At 34.9% G+C, this 23,130-nt stretch overlaps 1 protein-coding gene across 4 annotated transcripts in view; it reads right to left on the reverse strand.

Annotated features, from left to right (window-relative positions):
* The window catches only part of LOC118186486 (uncharacterized), a 299,034-nt gene that overhangs the window by 157,682 nt on the left and 118,222 nt on the right, over nucleotides 1–23,130 (reverse strand). Inside the window, exon 1 of one of the 4 annotated variants that reach the window (XM_085822588.1) lies at nucleotides 6,821–6,878. The exons of the other annotated variants lie outside the window; for them this stretch is intronic. The gene's annotated coding sequence lies outside the window, so the exon portion shown is untranslated. Of the gene's footprint in view, nucleotides 1–6,820; nucleotides 6,879–23,130 lie in introns of those variants that run through there. 4 annotated transcript variants of the gene reach the window in all.

Below are 23,130 nucleotides of genomic sequence, written 5' to 3' on the forward strand. Positions count from 1 at the left end.
ACTATTCTTTTTAAGTTTATTAATATAAATGTTATGCAATAATAATATAAATAATATAAACTTCCATAAACCGAATTCGTTTTTGGTATTATAATACCAAAAACAGAAATTCGGTGTTTAATACCAAAACACAGATATTTGAATTAATTATTATACCCATAAAATTAAAAATTACTTATTTCATGATACTGTAATTATACGAGCGATGTCATGATACTGTAATTTCATGATACTGTACGAAAAAATATAATTGCTTGGTCCGAATGATAGCCATCTTAACCTTTAACGGACGGGTGTGGCTAATATTGTTTATGTGTTTTTATATTCTCACAGCTAGAGCTCTAGAGGCTGGGCGTAGTTAATTGACATATCAATTTCGAGTGAAAGGGATGGATGTCGTAAGTAAGTTACTGGCTGTGGTTTTGTCTTATTTATTTTTTAAATCTTTTTAGATTTTGAATTTGATTGCCACAGTCAAAAACGAAGATGTCTTTTAAAAGTATAAATCTATTCGTTATTTGAGCAGAGTCTTATTTCGATGCGGTCTAGAGTTGATATTAGAAGGAAGCATTACTATTATTTATTATTATTTATTTTCTATGTATGTACATTTTTCTAACGATATATATTTTGATATGCCTGTAGAATTTTTACATGCTTTCGTATAGCCTATTTGATGAAATGTTCTTTCATCCCTTCGTTACGTTTCTCCGAATTTTCTTAATTAAAACATTATTAATAAAAGATATATTTTCCTTTGAATGAAAAGCTCGGTGATAGTTGGATTGTGCAGAGAGACATCAAAAGTCTGTTAGTTGATCAATTTTTTTCTGGGTTACTGATAGACTCCTTTTAAAATGGAATTTTCTGTTTCTTAGCAGATAAAGATTACAGAACCTAATGTTTTCGCGTATAAGGAAGTATTTCTAGTAAAACTAGCCGACGCTCGTGAAAAAATAATCAACGAGATCTATACTCAAATTACGAAAAGAACAACCTCTCTGATTTGTGCATGTGATTCTCGATTTGTTATAAGTAAAATACCTAGTCTCTGTCACTTTATTTGCTTAAAAATTTGAGATTATTGTTTGCTATTTTGATCAAATTCTAACGTTTTTCATCTCTTAGTTTCCGAATATGTAACAGCTGGTATCAGCTGCTTCAAACAAAAAATTCCAATAAAAAATCTTTCCTTTAAACAAACGCTATTTTAAAGGACTCAGACATGATAATCATCATTATAATTGGATACTGGGAACGCTTTTTAGAATTGAATAAAAATATTCGATCTTAAAATTTTATGAACACTGCACGTATATAAAATTAATAGTTTGACCTTCGAATTATTTTTTTATTTTTATACATTTAGTCTGGCATGGTGGCTGTACAAATTTAGTTCCAGAGAAGTGATTTGTGCAACAAAAATTAAAAGAAACTTCACTAGCTGTTACTGGAATATAACCCGTATAGGCCAGATATAGCACTTTGAATTGCTAACTGTTTGGACCTCATAAAGAAGCGTTATGAGGAAACGTTTTTCGTGAGGTAACAAAAGTCGAATGATTTGTGTGCTATCAACTGCACGCAATATCCTGCCTCTTGTCGCGAAAATGAAATCAAAAGACTTCAAACAAGTTTGAAAAATTGTACAGATGTTATGGCAGCCTATTTTTAAATGTGACATTGATGTAATTTTTTCAGCATTTCCATAACGAATTTGGAATTTTTGTGATCTACTCTCATACACCTCTTGCATCTTTCCCTTCGCTCCTCTGTTAATTTTGTGCCAAGTTTAGATTAATATATTATAGTTTCATTTAAAAACCAAGATTGCACAATGACAAAATAGCCATATTAGCATTCCCGCAAGTGTTGTGGCCATAAGATAAAATTTATTTATAATAAAATTCTTGAAAAGAATTATTCGCATAAAATCCTTTCTCGTTTAATTTTAACTCGGTAACGAACGAAGTAAACGTATACATTGCTTCGAAGTACAAAGGAAAGAAGACATTTTTCATAACTTTTCATTTCCATTTTGCTTCAGGGCAAAAAAAACAAAAAATAAAGAAGTCGTGATAAAAGTCAGAAGTTCATTAAAAAAGATGATGGCAGCGAGTCATGAAAATGTTTTCCTAATTTAGAACGCAGATAGGTAACGATGATTTTAAATGTTGATTCCGATATTGTTGGAAGGAGGAATTTTAAAGACAAACTCAAAACGAATAAATGAATTTAATACTTTGTAATACGTTCAAAATGTGGGCAAGACAGCAAGAATTAATGATAATCTTATCCTCAGATTTACTATGCACCATCGAATATAAAGTGAAGCAAACAATACAAGTTTTTTTTAAAAACCTTGTAGGATTCTCCACTGTGTAATTCTAAGTTGCAGTTAAAAGTGAAGAATCTTAAAACTAGTAAGCGAATAATCGCTTGAGTTCGTGAGACAATATGGAAAGGGTTAAAAGACCCTTTATTATTCAAATGAGATTTAACAGAACTCCGTCTTGGAGTTGTACAATAAGTACACTTGGGCTTGAACTTAAGAGACTAAGAATCAAACTAAACTAATCTTAACTAAAGAGATATAGCCGAAGCTATCAAGATTCTAACAGAGTTGGTCTCTTAAAGCCAAATGACTGCGAAGCTAACAAGGGCCTAAAGTACGGCCGAGCGTAATAATAGCTTACGAGAGAGTAGCCTAAAAAGGCTGACGCGTGCAGCCAGAATATCTGGTATCTCTCTCTCTAAAACAGTAGAACTTCGCGGTTAAATACCGTTCTTCCTCATTAGCATTCAGATGTGATTCTAAAACTAAGTTCTGGCCGGAAGTGGTAAGTTGAAATTAAGAAGCGATAGGAAAGGAAGTTTAACTCAAAATTTAACTGTTAATAAAATTAACATAATCCTTAGAACCTATCTTAAATAATGTGCATTAAGTACAGTAGTTATCATTAATTAAGAAAAATTTACAGAAATGACTCAAAACGTTTCATGTAAAATTTAATGAAACTGTATACAACACATAACAAAGTATAAAATAACATGAAAAAAAATTACCAGACAATTAAGATGTTATATAAATTAGCATATGTATAAAATGAACAAACTGGATGTGTCAGACTGATAAGAAAATTACCTTCAATATGGAGTATGATCTGCCCTGGAAGGAATACAGCACTTATAGCAAATCATTCAGCGTTCATTCTTGCGTTCTAGCGTTGTGGTTCTATAACAGGAAATCACAATCTATTGCCCCGGCATAAGGACGCACATAAGCATCAAAGATGTCATCTCTATAAGCTTCAGCATTCGCCGTTCCATGAGGAAAGACATGGGGTTCTGTGCATCCACCTAAAGAGATACCACTCCAAACACAGGCACTGTCTCCTCCACATGCATCTCTGTCACGAATGTTTGAGGGATGATAATTGGTTACAGGTTCTCTCCAAATCACATGACGCCTACTATCGCTTTGGAGGCTAAACCTTGAGAGTCCGTAAAGAGAACAGCCCTCTACTGATCAGCCGTCCAGTAGACATGTTGACGTGCCCACCTAAAACCTTCCCTTCTATGACGTGATAAGCGGCACTCCGATGGCTGATCGCCTCGTGTACATTCCTCCTTCGTGAAGCCTTCTGCACACGGTTGACATTAACACCAACCTTTAGGTGACTGCAGCAAGGAAGGATCTGAGTCGGAGTTACGGTTCTATTCTGTCGTGCACATAACAACAAATGTCATCATCGGCGCTCGTCGTAGCCGTTGGCTGTCATTGGATGAACCTCCTGGATGGCGAATCTGTGGATAGATATTGTTCTAAAGTCTATGAACCCCAGAAGGACTGACATTTAGCCATTTGGTCGCTTCTGTCTGACTTTGTCCTTCTTTGAATCTCCAATAGCTCTCCATCGCAGTTCTTCGGGCAAATGACACCTAGATTTCATTTTTACAAATTAGCTATCCCATATTTCTTATCTCAGTATCACAGCGAAATTTGAAAACTTTCTCTCAAACATGCAACTTTAGCAGATGAGCTAAAGCATGCTAAACATGCAGATGACGTATTCCGATTGCAAGGCCACTAATTTGCATACTGCAGTTTTACTACTGTTATTTGACAAAATATTTAAATTTCATATGGATTGACTTATTTTTTGGCAAATTATCGTTATTTTTATGACTTTTCCTTAAATTTTGGGAACCAGTGTAATATTTAGGCAAAAGATACAATTCTTGATTTAGAGTATAATAAAAAAATTAACTAAACAACGAAGAAAGCTTTTTCGTAATACTTCGTAAGTATTATCACGGCACCATCGGCATTGAATATCGGCACGGTTTCTTGCTCATTTTCGTCTTCGTCGTCGTCTTCTTCCATATTCACTGCAGACCCTAACTGAAAAACTTACTCTTAAACACCTGAAATGTTACAGAAATAAAATCATTGTAACTTGCGAAGAAATACCTTTGGAAAGCGAAGCGATATAAAGCTGACGGGTGTCCGCCGATAACATCGCGGCAAAAACATCGTCGACGAAAATGTCGCGGAGAAAACAACGCAAGGTGAAAACGTCGTGCTACAAAACATCGTGGGAGAAAACATCGCAAAGAGAAAACATTGCAGTTCTAAAACATCGTGGTACAAAACATCGTCGTTGAAAATAAAGCGGTTCAAAAACATCGCAGTTTAAAAACATCGTCGTCGAAAATATCGTGGTAAAAAATAAAGTATCTACAAATCATCGCATGACGATAACATCGCAGACATGCTTTTTTCAGGTTTTAATAATTGTAAATGGATATTCCCATATTGATTTGTGAGCGCAAGGTGTAAAGAAGGATAAATTTTACTTTCACATATTTTATTAACTAACAAATTTTTGCTGAAAACGTAAGAAGGAAACTTAAGCATAGAAAATTAAATGTAACTTATAGATTATACTTTTCATGAAATATTACCAGTAAAAACTTTATAACCGCTTTATTTTCGACGACGATGTTTTGTATTACGATGTTTTAGAACTGCAATGTTTTCTCTTTACGATGTTTTCTCCCACGATGTTTTGTAGCACGACGTTTTCGCCTTGCGTTGTTTTCTCCGCGACATTTTCGTCTGCGATGTTTTTGCCGCGATGTTTTCGGCTGTAACCAGCTGACGTGAAGCTGAGGGTCTCGTGTGAAGTGTGCGCTGCATTACTTTATGCCCTTTAGATGTTCGTCTGCACAAGGCAGCAAAGTTACTCGGCAACGCAATAGGATTCCTTGGTAAACTTGTTGCATGGCAGCAGTTCGTCTCCATTTGGCGAGTTTGCTCTAAAACTACTCTCATAACCAACAATATCTATCTAATGCAGTATAAATATTATAAGAAATCTTAAATATAATGTAAGTAAGGTAAACGAAATGCAACTTACTTGACAAAAAGTCCCTTTCATAATTATTTCGTAATTAATACGACAGACATCCCACAGCATCTCATTGCTGTTGACAAAACCAGTTGGAGTAAAGCAGTTAGCCGTTGACCAACATTCGTGAAATTATAGTGTTATTTATAATAGTATTATTTATACATTTGGGAACCAAAAATGGAATTTATGACATGTGAAGAAAATATTTTGGAAACGATGCATCGATATTCAACGGCACATATAAAACCTCCTTCAGATTTTTTGCTGTATGGGCATATAGGATACTTTAAGAATATTAACTTATGATTCTTTTCACCTGCTAGCTAGATTCTAAAGAACTATTAAGTGTTCATTATAATCGATTTTTCCCAATTTCTTAAAGATATATCACGTATTAATCAAAGCTACGAGTATAATGAATTATAAATATTCTTCAGAAACTTTGTTTTCGAGGATGTAGATCAGCTCCTTTCACGACAAAGTTATAATATTTAAAAAATTATTAATACCTCGACGAACTTTGGCTTTTAGTAAGAACTATAAAACTTAAACGGAAAACATTTACCTTTCCCTCTTCTCCCTTTAGTTACTTTCCCAAGAGCCTTGTTAAGTCTGCATGATTAACTTAACGAGAGTTTATATTTTGCGAACTAGAATTAAGAATTCATTATCTAGAGTACAGCTATCTCTTCTTTATTTCACAGCGCCTTATCAAAAATAACTGAAAAGCGCAATTTTCAACAGAGGTCGTTTATAATGTCAGTCATAATATTCCCTTAATAGCCAGAAATATTAAGAGATTAGAATTCATGCTTACGTTAAAAAACATCAGAGTAAAATTTCTAAGGTATTTAAAACAAACGCGAATTAATACATGGTAGCAAGCGATGTTATCCACAAGCCTTGAATAAAGTTTATTAACGGTATTTTAGTTTCTTCAGTTGCGTTATATAGTTAAAGGAGTCAGGAATCCAAAAAATCTTGGCTAGAACATTTGAATATTTCGATCTTCTGATACTTAAAATAATTTGAAATCTAGAACTGGATTCTTCAGGACTTTTTTACATTTCAAATGTTTCAAATCATAATCTAAAAATGTATTCAACATTTTAACTAAAACTGTAGCAAGAATATTTACTGACATCCAACAGAAATTTCATCAAAAAGGAAAACATTTACAATTTCAATAACATGTAAAAACCTCTGGCGGTCCTAATTGCCACACTCTTTCAGCATGCCATTTAACGAAGTCTGTCGGAATTTTTATGAATGAAAGCGGTGTGCTTTTTAGCAGTTCCTAAAATTACATAGTTCTCGAATCATCTCTGTAATTTTCAACATAGATAAGTTCATAACAGTTTTAGCAACACATTAATACATAAAATTAAATTTTTATACATTACTCTTTAAATGAAGATTATAATTTTCTTATGTTCGGTGCAGTCAAAATCAGTTTCTTACCTGAAATCAGAAAGTAAAACATCTATTAAAATTCTTATGCATCACAGAATCAATAAAATCAAGCAAAATGCATATGTGAATACGAGTCTGAAAATATAAAATTTTAACTTATAGTTCAGGTAACGTAGACTAAACACAATTACTACTCATATGATTATGCCTCAGCCAAATAATGGCGCGTTTTTGGTATAAATTAATGAATTACATATACTGTGTGATATTACTGCGTATCTTATTACGGATATTCGCATAAATTAAGCAATTTATTGTGTTTTAATGGCTGGTTTTTCATTCTGAAAACTAGGAAAGGATATTAAATATTGTGCAGCATATCTTTAGACAATCATAGGTGTTATCGAAGACGTAATTTGAGTCAGATTATCAGATAAATTCATTTTATTTATATTTTCTGCACCTTTTCGTGGGCTTGCACCTTCTGCTACTTATCACCGCGTCAATGATTAGCTAACACATGTTCTTACCTTTTCTCTTTTATGTAATCATTGTTTCAGTCGTAGTAATTTGAAACATAATAGATAGAAAGACCTGGAAAGAAGAATCACAAATTTTGCTTTCCCGCCAAAACAACATCACTCTCTCTGAGGATTCAAGCGAATAATGTATGCATGTTCCTTGTTATCTGTGCGGTCAGTGCGCTTCAGCGGTAAATAATGGAAGCGAAGAAATTGTAGAAGCGAAGAAAGGATACCAAATTAGAGTTATACTTAATGATTTTGCCAATTTTAAACGGATTCTAATTCAGAAGTCAAACAACAAAAATCAGCGTTATATTTACCAAATTTTCACAGGACTAGTTTCGATGGTTTTACCGAACCACCATCTTCAGCTGCAAAACCGCAAATGAACCAGATAGGAAATAATGATTAGATAAGATAAGAAAGCCTGGACAAGAATAAGAAAGTGGCGCCATCTGTTGGTAAAACCAGAACTAAAACATAATTTCTTTAAAGGCCGAAGGCAAATTTGGATTGGAATTAGGATCGTTAACTAGAACAGAAAGATTTTTATGAATGTGAAATGCCTCTAGAAAATCCAGTTCTCCAATGGAAGATGTTTTTTGAATAATTTTGCAGCAGAAAAACTGAAAGTGTGGTTTTCGGACCAACAATGTTGAGCAACAGAAGACTTCTGTGTTTCCTTTTTTGTAACATATGCCTCATGTTCCTTGACGCGAAATTTTAAGGCTCCCTTAGTTTGGCCAATGTAAATTAAACCACACTGGCAAGGAATCCTATAAATACCCCAGAAATTCATATCCGGAATGGGGTCCTTGAGTATGGAACTCGGAATTTTATTGATGGGAGAATAAACGGATTCTCTTTCAGCCCACATACCTAGTTGGTTTACAATAAAACAGTTAACAGCCGATTCGCTTAGGACTTTAAAAAACTGTTTCGTATTCAAAGATCATCCCACATAAACAAATTTCACATAAACAACGTACCTTACAGCATGCCTTCTTGTTATAATAATATAAAAGGCAGTGATCGTCTATTGTCAGTGCAAGTTCAGTGCAGATCTTAACACGTTATTAACTGATTCAGAAATTCCAACCTACAAGGTAAATAACCCTGCACTGAAATCTTCTTCAAGAAGTCCACATAAATATCAGTAAAAGATGGCAGCACAGATAAGGGAACGGTAATAACTCCCGACTACAATCACAATGAAACCTTCAGGAGTATTCAAACATATGAATAAAAGAACAAGTGTGGCATTTGTAGTCTCCCTCAGCCTCAGAATAGGGCTTACAAAGAAGCGCATATGCAAATTGTATTTGCAGCCACAGACTGAAAGACGTAAGAAATAAAGTCATTGTGTGACAAGGCATATTCCTGACAAGTGGCATACTTGTCGCACTGCAGTGACTACTGCTTGAGTAGAATTCTACAAAACATAGACTACCAAACATGAATACGTTAGATCAAGTTGTCGTACGATAAGGAAAATTACTCATAATTCTCATTTGTTTGGTTGCAAAGTTTAGCAACTTTACCTTTAACAGTAACAAATTTCTTTAGTAAAAATTATTCGAAAATATAGAAAACGCCCGTGAAAGTGTGATAAATTATGAAGGTAGTTGAAGTAAGCGATATAAGGAAATTCAAAGTGGTACGATTTCGTTAACATACAGGGTGTATCAGTATAGCGGTGACAAACTTTCAGGAGAGATAGAGTACACCTAGACGATGGGAAATCACATAGCAATGCATGATCGGAAACGCTTTTCTGGCCCTGTAGTGAAGACACAAAGGTCAAGTAAGAAAGGACACGAACGGGATGAGAAGACATGCTTATTATTGAAGTACCCCCCCCCCCAAAAAAAAACATAAAGAGACAACGATCATCATCAAAGGTTATCAGGTTCACTGTTTCTTCTAACCTTCTTCGGAAACATACAAGGACCTGGCTAAGAACAGAGAGCTTACTAAAGCTATGTTCACTAATTGTAGTAAGTAGACAGGATACAGACGAAGGGTATACAAAACCCATTATTTTTCTTTATATACAATGACTTCCGTACTTCGGAATACAATGACCCTCCACTCGGGGTCTAACGTAAAAGATATCAAAATAAAACTAAACTCTAATTTAACTTTAGAATAAGATTGGTCTTATAATAACAGGAAGCGTATGTAGCACAGAGACTGTGAACACTACAATACGTTTAATTTATCAAGAGGATTAAAACCTCTGGCCTGGAAGGCAAATAGCAACTGCGTAACTTCTAAGGTAAGCGGCCTGCTTCGAATTCACTGCTTCCTCTCTTCTGCTTGGCAAAAAGGCCACACTTAAATACTTGGCGTTCGCCAGACAACTTTGCATAAAATCCTTAACGCATATAATTCTGGCCGGAAGTAGAAAATAAGAAGTGATAGTAAAGATTTAAAATAAAATAAACGTTAGTAAAACTTAAGATCCTTACATACTTCCCGCCAGAGTTAATTAGTTTGAAACTGAGGTCTAAAACGACCTTGTTGAAAACTTTTAGCTCTAGAAACTAACGCGAGGCCAACCTTTTACAATCATAACTTAGCTAGAAACTAGAAAATTTAAAAGAAAGAAATTTGTTACAATAGCAGCTCCCGGGATATACAACAATCTTTTTTTTTTTTTTTCTGTACTGCATCTAAACAGGAGCTTTATTCAATTCTGGTTCCTTCCAGAGATCTGGAAGGAAAACTAGTTTAATGAAATGTTACAGAATGACATTGCAAATAACATATACAATATACTTCTCTTAACATTCTTATTTCATTCATGACTATTTTAATTATCTCTCCCCGTGCTCTCTGACATGTGTTGTAAAAAAACACCAAACACGAATGTGTTTCTGTCTACGTGTGCCACACTTCCTCCTACAATCAAAACACTAACGTGTTAAAATTCAACATAACGAGACATCTTAAAACACCCTACTTTCAACTCTAAGCCCTGAGGTACTATTCTAAAAGTGGCTAACTCTAAAGTGTAGCGTCAGAGAGCCTAACTACATCATTCAACCTTTACCACATATTTGCCATGATTTAATCTTTACAGTCACACGAATAACAAATTTTTATCATTACTTTCACTTTTACCATATCACGGTATTTTTTAACATTTAAAATAACAGTTCACGTGTATATAAGAACATATCACCATGCCGTTAATTTTACACATTTGAAAACATACATTAGTAGTACATTGTTAACTTCTATTCTTTTCAAAGCAAGTGCCAATTCTTTCTACATTGAAATAATACTACATTTCAAAAAGTCTTTCAGACTAAAACTTCTTTCTTGGTAGAATGTTTTAAATAAAATTTATACAATAACTTTTTACAATATTTATGTCTTTACACAACGCTATTATACATCAACTTTAGTTTTACGCGCGAGTAATTGAAAAACATAATAAGAAAATCGGTCATAACTCATTTATCGCCCTTTTGGCGATAAAGGTAGACCTCGCATGAGGTAAAACTTCTTGAAATCTGCCACTTGCAGTAAGAATGAAAGATTAACTTAAGTTTGCAAAGTAACATAAAATTTTACTTATCTTTGTAATAGTCGGACATCCTTTTCTGGGCCCAGTCTTTAAAGGTATAGCAGATAGTAGCTTGGTTGATCCTCCTTCTTGTACGGGCTCGCCCTTCAGTGCTTTCCTCTGGAAGCTTCCGTTTTTCACCAGAACGGCCACCCTTGAACACCTTCCTTTTGTCCTCTGCTTGTGGTCTTGCCCGTTTGAAGGCAGCTGGTCTTGGTGGAACCGGGAAACTTCTGTCGTGATCCTGCTTGGACCTCGTTGTTGGCCGTTCAAATTTTTCTTGTACTTTTTCCTCCGCCGCTGATGGCCCTTCCGCAGTTCGGCGACTTTTGCTGCGGAGAGTTCTGTCGGATGAGTCGATCCTCCGTTTTAAAGCCGGGTTATAGTTGCCGTCATTTCTCCTGGTCTTCTTCACATACGTCGTCCTTCTCCCTTCTTCATTCTGGGGGTGTTCGTGAATTCTCTTTTCTGGACGGTGGAACGGCTTCTTTTTCTTTTTACCTTCAATTTTTCCGCGGGGCAATTTTCTTTTCACTTGCTTCTGTCTCTCATTGGCTTGCCCTTGTACTTGTCGTTTTCCCACCTCTGGAACTTGTACCTGCGGTGTCTGCCGTACCAGATCCTGCAAAAGATCTGAAAAGATTTGCATTTTATTACGATCGAAGTAGGGCTTAATTTGATCAATATTTGCGGAACAGGTTTCACCATTTCTTGCCTTTAACACTACAACAGCGTGAGTTATTTTTTCTATAACATATGGTCCTTCAAAGCGTGGAAAAAATTTGGCAGTTTTATCTTCTGGTGCTGAAGAAAGTGAATGCTTAATTTTTAAAACTTCATCCCCTACTTTATAAGTTACTCCCCGTCGTTTCAGATCATAGTATAACTTCTGTTTTCTTTGTGCTACTTCCGTATTCTTTTTTGCTTCTTTTATTAGTTTTTCTATATCACCCATTTTAAATTCTGGGGCTCTTTGTTGCACATAAAATAGTTTATCTAACGGTGTTATAACCTTTCTGCCTAGAAATAACTCAGCAGGAGTTTTGCCCGTTGTATCATGTTTTGCGGTCCTAAGGGCGAAAGCAAATTCATTGACATAGTTATCCCAGCTTTTATGAAAATTTTTAACATAACTACGGATAATTTTCACTATATTTCTGTTGACCCGTTCCGCTATATTTGATTGCGGCCGATACGGGACCATTTTTAAATGACGTATGCCCAGTTTTTGGCACATGTCTTCAAATATATTACTTACAAATTGAGGATCATTATCCGATATAACTTTTAGGGGCGCCCCGTATTTTAAAATATATTTATTTAAAATAGAATCGGTAACTAATTTCGCGGAGGCTCGTTTTAAGGGAACAATTTCGGTCCATTTACTAAAATGATCAACCATAACAAGGAGATAGCGACTTTTGTTTAACTGACTTTTTGGGAAAGGGCCCAATAAATCGATGCCGATTATTTCATTTGGAAATTCGGATTTAATACTATTTAGAAACCCGGCCGGGCGGAAATTAATATAATTAACGGCTTGACATGTTGGGCAGGACTGGACATACGCTCTTGTTAACTTTTGCAGTTCAGGAAAGTAGACTGCCTCGCGTACGCGTTGGATAGTTTTTCGAATACCAGCATGAGAAGCTAAAGGGCTGTCATGGAGCTCTTGCAGGATATTTAATCTAAGACTAGCTGGGATAACAGGTCGAAATTCGTTGTTGGAATTCGTAGTTTTTGTGTAGAATAATAGACCATCTATTAGTTCGTAATGGGCCGCCCTATTTCTTATCGCCACAATATCTTGGTGGCTAAAATTTTCAGGATCCTTCAAATACTCATAAATACTTCCAAACTCAGGATCCTTACCCAGTTCGGTTATTACAGTTTCTCGGGAATTTATTGTACACGCTGTAAGCATTTCAACTTTTACGGTATTACCCTGTTCGTCTAATTTAATTCGTGATAGGGCATCTGCTACGATATTTTCCTTTCCGGGGGTATGCTTGATTACCAGATTATATTCTTGCAGCTTGAGTGCCCATCTTATTAACCTTGGGGATAAATTTTTCCCTGAGTACAATCTAGTTACCGCCGCATGATCAGAATATACTGTTATCGGCGCCTTTCCAAAATAGACTCGGAACTTTTGCACTGCTAACAGAACTGAAAGTGCCTCTCTCTCGGTCGCGGAATAGTTTCTTTGTGTTTGATTTAAAGTTCGGCTAAAAAATGCCACGGGCTGCTGATTTTGCGAAAGTACCGCTCCTACCGCATAATCCGAAGCATCCGCTGAAATTTCTAAATTTTCATCCTTTTCAGGAAATTTCAACACAGGGGCTTGCGTTAATGCTTGTTTTAATTTTTCGAAAGCACTATTGGCTTCGGCAGTCCACGAGAATCTTGCCTTTTTCCTTTTTAATTTTAACAATGGCTCAGCGATAGCCGCAAAATCTTTTATAAAGGACCTATAATATGAACAAAGTCCTAGAAAAGAAGAGAGCTTCTTTGCCGTGTTTGGAGTCGGATACTTTTGTACAGCGATTATTTTTGATTCATCTGTCTCGATCCCTTTTTGCGATATTTTGTCTATTCCTAGGATTAAATGTGCTTGCAAATTCTTTACTATAAAAAACATCACCTTTACTTGTTCGTCCTTGATACGGATGTACAAAGGTACTTTACCTACGCACTTACATTGTTCTCTTTGCGCCGCTAATACTGTCGTATTATCTGCATTATATATGCGGTATTTGCGAAAATACTTTCTAAAAAAGACTTCTGCCACACAGGAACACTGCGCGCCGGTATCCAGGAGTGCGGTGGCCGGGATATTATTTACCAAGACTTCAATCTTCGGAAGAGTTAAATTTTTCACCATTACTGTATTTAACTTGTAGGAAGAGGGATTTTCGTGGCCTTCGGATTTCCGCACCCTCTCGTCAGCAGAAATCCGTTTTAGTTTAAATTATTTTTCCTTTCCGTGCTTTCCTTCTTTTTCCACTGGCCTTGAGACTTTTTTCCTGGGTTGCTATTGAACTGTCGACGTTCGCCGGCTGTTTTTGAATGCTCGGGTTTCCTTGCCCACTGATTCGCTTTTTCTCCGTAGCCATGTGCTTGAGTTTGCTGTAGTCTTGGCGTACCAAATTGGTTTCGCTGTTGATATTGGCGTCTTCTTTCGACGTCCGCCGTTCTTCTACTTTCAAACTGGATTGCTAGCTCAAATAATTTTTCCAGTGTAGTCGGATTTCTCAATTCAATAAAGTCTTGCACTTGGGGTAGTAACCTCGGCAAAATCACTTGAATTATTTCAGGATCCGGACGGTTTCCATACAAGAGCTTGAAAACGTGAATTTTTCTTAAAATAAAGCTCGAGAGGTTTTCCATTCTTTGTTGATATATACTGAAAAGTTCTGTTTCTAATTTCGCACGATCCCTTACAACAGGGAAGGCTTTTAGTAGGGCAGTCTTGAAATTTTCGTAAGTATAGGTGGGACTTCCTGCTTGACCCAAGAGACTTCTGCCGATACATTTGAACCAGTTAAGCGCTTGGCCTCTCAAAGCGCTGGTAGCTAAGGTAACTTTCTGAAACTCGTGCACGGGGTAGAGCATGAAGTGGTCATCCAATTTTTCCAAAAAACTGGTTACCGGTGAGTTTCCGTAAAATGTTGCTTCTGGTTTCATCGAAGCGCGCATGGTCTGGACGATGTACCCAAATCCTTCCAGGGCGGCAGCTGGCATTTCTGGATTCTGAGCCGTTTCTGCAGGCAGCACAGGTTCTTCTTGAAACTCGGCCATGGTTATTCCTCTTCGTCGGGCGCCACTATCAGGTTCGATGTTTCTTCTAACCTTCTTCGGAAACATACAAGGACCTGGCTAAGAACAGAGAGCTTACTAAAGCTATGTTCACTAATTGTAGTAAGTAGACAGGATACAGACGAAGGGTATACAAAACCCTTTATTTTTCTTTATATACAATGACTTCCGTACTTCGGAATACAATGACCCTCCACTCGGGGTCTAACGTAAAAGATATCAAAATAAAACTAATTTAACTTTAGAATAAGATTGGCCTTATAATAACAGGAAGCGTATGTAGCACAGAGACTGTGAACACTACAATACGTTTAATTTATCAAGAGGATTAAAACCTCTGGCCTGGAAGGCAAATAGCAACTGCGTAACTTCTAAGGTAAGCGGCCTGCTTCGAATTCACTGCTTCCTCTCTTCTGCTTGGCAAAAAGGCCACACTTAAATACTTGGCGTTCGCCAGACAACTTTGCATAAAATCCTTAACGCATATAATTCTGGCCGGAAGTAGAAAATAAGAAGTGATAGTAAAGATTTAAAATAAAATAAACGTTAGTAAAACTTAAGATCCTTACAAGGTGTTCGAAATTGCGACCCAAACCGTGATGCAGGAAACGTCATGCATCTTCCATCCGTGATGCAGATCTTTCATGCGCCAGAGAACTGAGGAGGCCTGCATAGGTTGCAATTCCGAACACCATCTTTGATGATCGTTGTTTATTTTTGTTCTTATTTGTAGGTTTCTGCTGTACTAAACATAATAAAACATGCTTTGTCTCACTGTTTGCGTCCTTTCTTTCTTGACTTTTGTGTTGTCCCTACCGCGCCCGGAAAGCGATTCCAACCATGCACTGCTATGTGATTTCCCATCGTCTAGATGTACTTTATCTCTCCTGAAAGTTTGACGCCACTGTACTGATACACTCTGCATATAGCACCAAATTCCAGTTACATGGTCTCATAATATATTACTGGCATTTAGAAAGGTGAGCCAGAGATGTAAACATGCCGATTGTTGATCTTACACAAATCTCTCCCACTACCTCAAATGCTTTTTTCATTCCGAATTTATTTTGCTTGACATACATAATGCCCCTACCTTTGAGATCTAGTGCCGTTGTTATGTATTCGTGATGCACGTATTAATTTAATTCATAGCTTGGTCTTAAGGATGACTGTTGAATGTTATGCATCTGAGCAGAAGTTATATTCATATGTTTGTGCTGACCTGAAAGCTTAATGGTAACTGTCGCAGAGGGGTTCAGTCATGTTTCTTGTGAGAAAATGCACATGAAATCTATTCATTAGAATGCTTTCGACAAAATAAAAGAGATGATCGTGGGGAAGGGGGCACAAAGAGAAATTCATATTGGATGAAAGAACTCATGAGGGTAAATGAATACATACTTAATGTGCTAGTAGTTCCATTGTACAGTGAATGCATGTAACCCATGTTCTTTTAAGGGGTGTTGGAAGCCAAAAATCTTCCAAAAAACGGTGATTTTAATGTTTGCATTTAAAAATTCTCTATACTTTTAGCTTTCTAAAAATACCATACTTTATGAAAATTCTAACTGTAAAAAATCTGGTTTCAATTATCATCGAACACTTCGATCAACGAGGATTTTTACATGAAAATTCCTTTTTTTTTTTTTTTTTTTTTCCGAATGTGATTTTTATGCTCGATGTACTTTTTCTCAGGAGCTACTGCTCACAGGTACGTCAATTTTTTAAGGCTTATTCATTATGTTTTCTAATATTTGTTGAACTGAGCTTTGAAATGATAAACTTAGAAAATAATCATGTATGCATCACATTCTGGAGCTGGGAGAGAGCTGCAAACATTCTCCAACTACACAGGAATGCGAGCTGTTGTCAGAGGACGTCTGTATCAAATCACAGGTATAGAAGAGAGCTGAAGAAGTTCGTCATAAGCGAAATTCATGAAATTAGAGTAGATTAATTTAAACTATGTAGAACGTTTTATGATTTTACAGGTAAAGTCTTAGAAAAGTTTATTAAAGCGGCATTTTGAGAAGGTGGGTAGTGTAAGGTCTGATGTTATAAAAAATGTCTGTATCAAAAAGTTTGTATTTGAAGTTGTCAGCGTAGTATTTTGGTATCTATGAGTCGTTGTAAAGAACCCTTCTGTTGCATTTATAAGGTGAGAGCATAAATTAAGCATTAAATACTATTTAATTAGCTTTTATTTATTATAGTTAGCTTTTATTTATTATAGTTCATTAATTGACTATAAATAGGTAATTTCGCCTACACTTCCCTAGCTCTGCCGTCAGATAGAAGAAGAAGAACAACAAAAAATCCGAAAGACTTTAGATTTTAATGATCACCCAAAATGATTTTTAAGGTATTTTACTCTCTCGTTGAGCTCATCTACAAGTCGTCTGCTACACTTCGAACTTACCCCATACACAATACAACAGCAAAATTACAAAAAATTTAAAAGTAGAATTACAAAAATTTTTATACGTTTAGAATTCCAGATGCAGCTTTAAGTTATAAGGTATTTCTCTCACTTCCCTAGCGTGCCTTCGTGGTGTAACGGTACCCCGCTGGGCCGGTATTCCAGAGGTCCGTGGTTCGATTCCCGGCGAAGGCGTTGCTAAATTTTCCCCTCTCTGGCTCCAAAAAAATACCTAATGTCTCTACAAAGTGTCGGCATACATTTTTCTGTTATTTTCAGTAGTCTTCTCTCATTTCATCATATCAGTGTTCAGTTCTGTTATTAAGATGACTTTTTTTATTTAACATACATTTTTAATTATTAACATTTTTTTTATTATTAACGTTTTGTGTGTTTATTTTATTTATTAAATATCACGTTCTTGGCGCCTACGGCACAAAAATTTCGATTCAACAGCAAAATCAGAAAATATTTAAAAACAGCATATCTCTAGAATAGCTCTCGCGACTTGGAGATAAATATGTATTTTTCCGTACACTGCTGCCACTGCTGGCTTTCAAATCGTTGAATTTGTTAATGAAAAATTTTGTTAAAAGTTTTACAATATATGAAACAGGCAATAAAACAAATTCCAAATACGGGCTTCCAGATGCCCATGCTGGAGTGGACTACGTTATTAAAAATAAGGAGATGAGGAGGTTTATCAATTAAATTATTTCAATACCATGCATTGCCTTCGATAGCTCATATCAAATTTATCCTCAAAATTATTATAATGAGTCACTTTCTAGAGGTAACAAAAGGACTCACAATGTACTGATAAACAACAAACACTTTTGGGGAATAAAACGCATTTGAATTTTAGGAAGAAATTCTATTCCAGTAAAAAAAGATTGGACAAACCTCTATTAAACATATGCAATTTTTTTAGTATGCAATTTTTTTATACACATATGCAATTTTTTTAGTCTTCCTCTATTGTAAAGAACATAGACCAAAATACATTGTTGCCAAACTTTAGTAACTAAGTATTAATGTGGAACATACATGTAAATTGTCAAAATGCCAGCGCAATGCGCCATTCCATAAAATACAACAAGAAACAAGCTACGAAACTTTGTGACGTCTATTTTCTTTCATTAGAACAAACAATAGTTTCTAGATGCCATTTTCTCACAGCTTGAAGCTGATCTTTCTTAAGAAGGTTGGTGATTCTTCCTGTCCAACTTCAAAGAATTTATTTTCTTTCCACTATTCTCTAAATTGTTAGCTATGGCTTAAGGCATACCGTAAATATATTTGTTAAACGTAAATACTTCCGCCTGTTTACCAAACTTCAGCAATTTCGATTTTCGTTTTATTTATTTATTTTTTCCTCTTTAACGAAAAAATATTAGTATCTGAAAGACTTCGTAGTGACATTTTTTAAACCGGAAGTGCTAAGTGGGAATCATTTTCAGAGATAAAGTAAATCCGGGAAGACAAGGATAGATTCTGCAGATTGTTTCTTTGAAATGTCTGCTGAAGGTTTTATACAACAAACTCGGTAATTATATAGAAAGGATTCTACCCTTGGTAACAAATAAATAAATAAATAAAGGATCTACCGAGTATCAACTGTTTCGAAATTTCAGGATTTGTTGAAACATTTAGAGAGTAATAAAATGTTTGTTTTATGCTTGAGATTTTGTCGTTAAATCATATTTATTGTCTATTATTGTGTCGTTTTGCTTCTTTCATACCCACTTTATATTATGCTATCTTAGTAATAATCGGCTATATCAACTGGTAGATTTCTGAATCTTCAAAACTGCCAATCTGTGAAAGCAAAATGCATTTCATTTCTTTTTAAATTGCATATGGATAAAAGAATCTCTATATTCTAAAAAAAAATATTACAAATATGCATAGCATAATATCAAAAGCATATAATATTGTAATATGATTAATTTTTTAATTTAAAGTCCAGATAAAAATACCGAGTCTCTTTCTTACTTCTTTTACTTTAATGAACAGACGTCGCACCGACTTTCGGGTTTCTGTTCTTTTTTTTTTTTTTTTCCTGTAGGTAAATTCACCTTTAAAAATGTCTTTCTACTAGTCTTAATAGAGCTGGTAAACATCCAGCAAGACCTTTCCTTTGCCTCCTGTTGTTGCATGGCTTTCAACCAGTCAAGCAATAGTAACCAATTAAAACTGTAAATTCGTATCTTTACCGTCATGTTTCACAGACCAATATCGAAGTCAAATAAAGAATTTTTACTAATCTCAAACTACTCCATTTATTTACAGACATTTCAGATTCAAATAATGAATCACAAGAAATTAGCTGCATACATCTCTGAATCAGCAGTTATTTTATGATAAAAAAACAGTCGTAGCTATTTGCACATCAATGGAGTTATCAAATTAGCACGCAAAATATTAAGTACTGAAAGAGAGAATTTCGTTAAATCATATGGATTACGTGAAACAATCGCTCGCTTTAGAACAGTTGGAATAGAATAAAATAGATGTTAGTCACCACCGCTTAGTGGAAACCTTCTGCTATCTGTACATCGAATTTGATATTTAAAATAGAAATGATACGAGCAGAGCAGTAAAAAGAAACAAAGAAATAAAATTCCCGTAGAGCGTACGCGCAAATCAGTAAAATTCCGAAAGCAGCGGTACGGCAAAACAGGCAAACGGGTAATTGATTTGGTATTTACCTGTTTTTCGGCACGTACAGCCACCGGATTTGAATATCAGAGTCCTCCACCCGAACATAGTATATACCTTGAAGCCCGAGTTTTGAATTTTCCTTCTGAATTTCATATTTTTACGAATTTGAGAATTTTGGTTAATGAACTCAGTGACTTAAAAATAAAACTTTTTTTTATCAACAGTGCGCCAGACCGTTGCCATTCGGCGAAATGCAAGACATCTGTATTTCAATTTTAATTAACACACTTAGCTGTTTCAAAGCAGTGTGTTTACCGTTGCTTAAATCAAGGAGGTTAGAATAGATAGAATAAGTCTGACGTCACAATCGTGAAGCCAAGGAAATGTCAGCAAAGTGACTGGAATACTTACCATGGCCGCCATACAGCGTACGAATAAGAAGACTACTAAATGTATTATTAAGTACAATTACACTAAATTTGAAAGGAAAAGTCAGAAAAGTGTTCAGAAAAGTTACTTTAAGAAAAGTGTTCGCAGATTCAGAAAAGTGTCTTTAAGCATAATTTGCATAAAACTTCCACTGATCTTCCAGGTTTTAAAACCATTTATACACTCGTTTTATAGTTACACATTTTCACATACCTAGATTTCATTAAATTTGAAAGAGTTATTTGCACACCTTATGATTTTTCTATATATTATAAAGAAAATATTTTATGTTAAGTATTAAAATTAGAACGGGAGACTTATAAATGTTCAATGATAAATAACTAACATGTAGGCAACGCTGATTAGAATGCAAACAAAACCAGAAGTCCGCTTCTGGCAGCGCCATGGTAAGTCGTGACGTCATACTGTGACGATTCATAGCTTCATTTTCATTGTACGGGACATATGTGAGACGCCTACTCCATTTATTTTAACCTCCTTAAATATTTTAATTATTTGACACGCTGAAGCGTGTCAGCGGGTTGCCATTCAGTAAAATGTTAAAATATTTGACTTTCAAATTCAATCTTTTTGTTATTGAGGAACAAACTAAGCGATTTAAAAGCTTGAGAATATATTTTCTAATTTTTAGCCTAATTGATTTAAATACATAAAAATGCGTTTAAATCATAACAGTTATAGATATAACAATTTGTTTACATTTCTTTTATTTGGAAGTGGGATTAAAATAAAATTAAATATTCAATTCTTGTAAATATATTTCTAGTGAATTAAAATAGATGATTTCATGACTTTAAATAACGACCGCTATTTTTCAATAATATGAACTTAAGCAGAGAATTATAGGTTTTGCCTCTCAAATTCCATTGCATTATGTTAGTATGATAAAAGGCCTAAGCGAAAAACCTTTCCAAAAATTAAAGTGTTTATTTCAAACATTTTCCCTAAAACTTTCGCAACTTAACGTTGACTGGAGTGAGACTTCCGGCACTACAGATAAAGTTGACGTTCACTTGGATTATTTTTGAAATATTTTGCTTAAAAAGAAAGGAATAAATTCCATGACGATGAGAAGCTGCTGAAAACAACAAGCGAAAAAAACTCAGAATGTGAGACGAGATATCGGATAATGCATTTGACGGCTTTCACAGGCAGAGGAAAACCCGCATAGATTAGAAGAGCTCAAATCCGAATTTGCATTCATTGTTACAGAACGGATATGCCAAAAGTTGACACAAGAGCTGGCAGCGAGCCACGTGAAATAAAACTAAATAAAAAAAAAAAAAAAAAAGACCTTGATGCTTCACAAACAATTTCACTTCCAATAGAACGGATTGAAAGCGGTTACATCGCTTATGACGGCAATCTAGAAAATGCATTCTGCTTCTTTATAGAATTTTCGAACACCAATAAAGACTTTGGTGAAATTTTATTTCAAAACGCTCTTAAGCGGACAATCATGAGATTAACGTTTTAAAATTTAAGCTATCAGAAACCAATATCACGATGGAATTTCAATTATCCGAACTCTCAATACCTGAAATTCCGCTTATTCTCTTTACCTGTTCTCTCTGAAATATTAATTTTGTTCTTTATATATTTACGTATTTTGACGTCCAAAGGATTTTTATAAAAATTTTGTGCGACTAAGTTCCATTGCACTGTTACATTTTTAACATCAGCGTGACTTCGCAAGTGCTGCCTTTGCGCCAAGCAGAAGTTCTTTGGTTTGCCTTTTACACAGTCTGGCAAATCACCAACTCTCAGAGTATTGCTATTTAACAAAAAGGAAACAAATTTTTCATTTATTTTTGAAATTTAATTAATCTCAAAGTGCTAAAATCTAAACAATTTTAATAAAATAAACGCAATTATCAATAGCTTTTTTTCATAAGAGATGATTTAGCATTTGATTGGAAATGAGTACTTGAAACAGACATCGATGAGTACCTGTAGGCTTAAGCTCCTCATTAGATGACATACATTCTTTCGATATCCAACAAAATCCTAAATTTCGAATGAAATCCATCGCAAGCGACACAACTACTATTATAACATAAACTCAAACACTAGAAAACATTTATATTCAACTGAAGGAACTATTGCAGTTTGCTATAAGCATGCTGAAGAATCTAACAACAAAAAATTAAACGCAGTTAGCTTTATTTCGCAATAGTCAGTAACTTAATTTATCATCCATTTTCACATTATACGGAAATAAGAGGTCATATACCGAAGCATCATACTTGCTAATAAACTAACTTTACATTAAATTTTGATAAAACTAGAAATACATTTGTTACTTTCGTAGTTGATTCCAGACCTCTTCTCGGGAAATACGGTAATTTATTTCATCACAGTAAAATGGCATTCTATAAAACAATAATTCCTTTTGCACTTTAATTTATGCAATGAAACGTAATTTATGCCTTTCTGATATGAACACATACTACAAAAACAAATCTCATAATTACCGTTTCTACGAACTCAAGCCCATAGAGTTACATCCAATGTTCCTGGGTTTATAACGAAAAGCATGTTGCATGCCGAATTTTAAACCACCAGAAAACGCATTTTCTAAACTGCACTAGTATTTCAATTCAAAATCATGATTAACGAAAACCTTTACCATGCCAAAGGGCAGTTTCGATATGCTTATACATGTCTTATATATGCTTAGGAAATAATTATATGTTTACAAAATGACTCTTAAAACGAGTTGCAAAGCAAATGTACAAAAACTTAACCTCAGAAAAATTCGTTTAGTTAAATTTTATGCCTATACAGGTACACAAATTATAAAAACATTTTTAGATGTTGAAAGAAATATATGTCTAAGAATATTCGTAT

This window comes from Stegodyphus dumicola, chromosome 8 (genome assembly GCF_044657685.1).
Source record: "Stegodyphus dumicola isolate Sdum_Otavi_A_Nest chromosome 8, ASM4465768v1".
NCBI lineage: Eukaryota > Metazoa > Arthropoda > Arachnida > Araneae > Eresidae > Stegodyphus > Stegodyphus dumicola.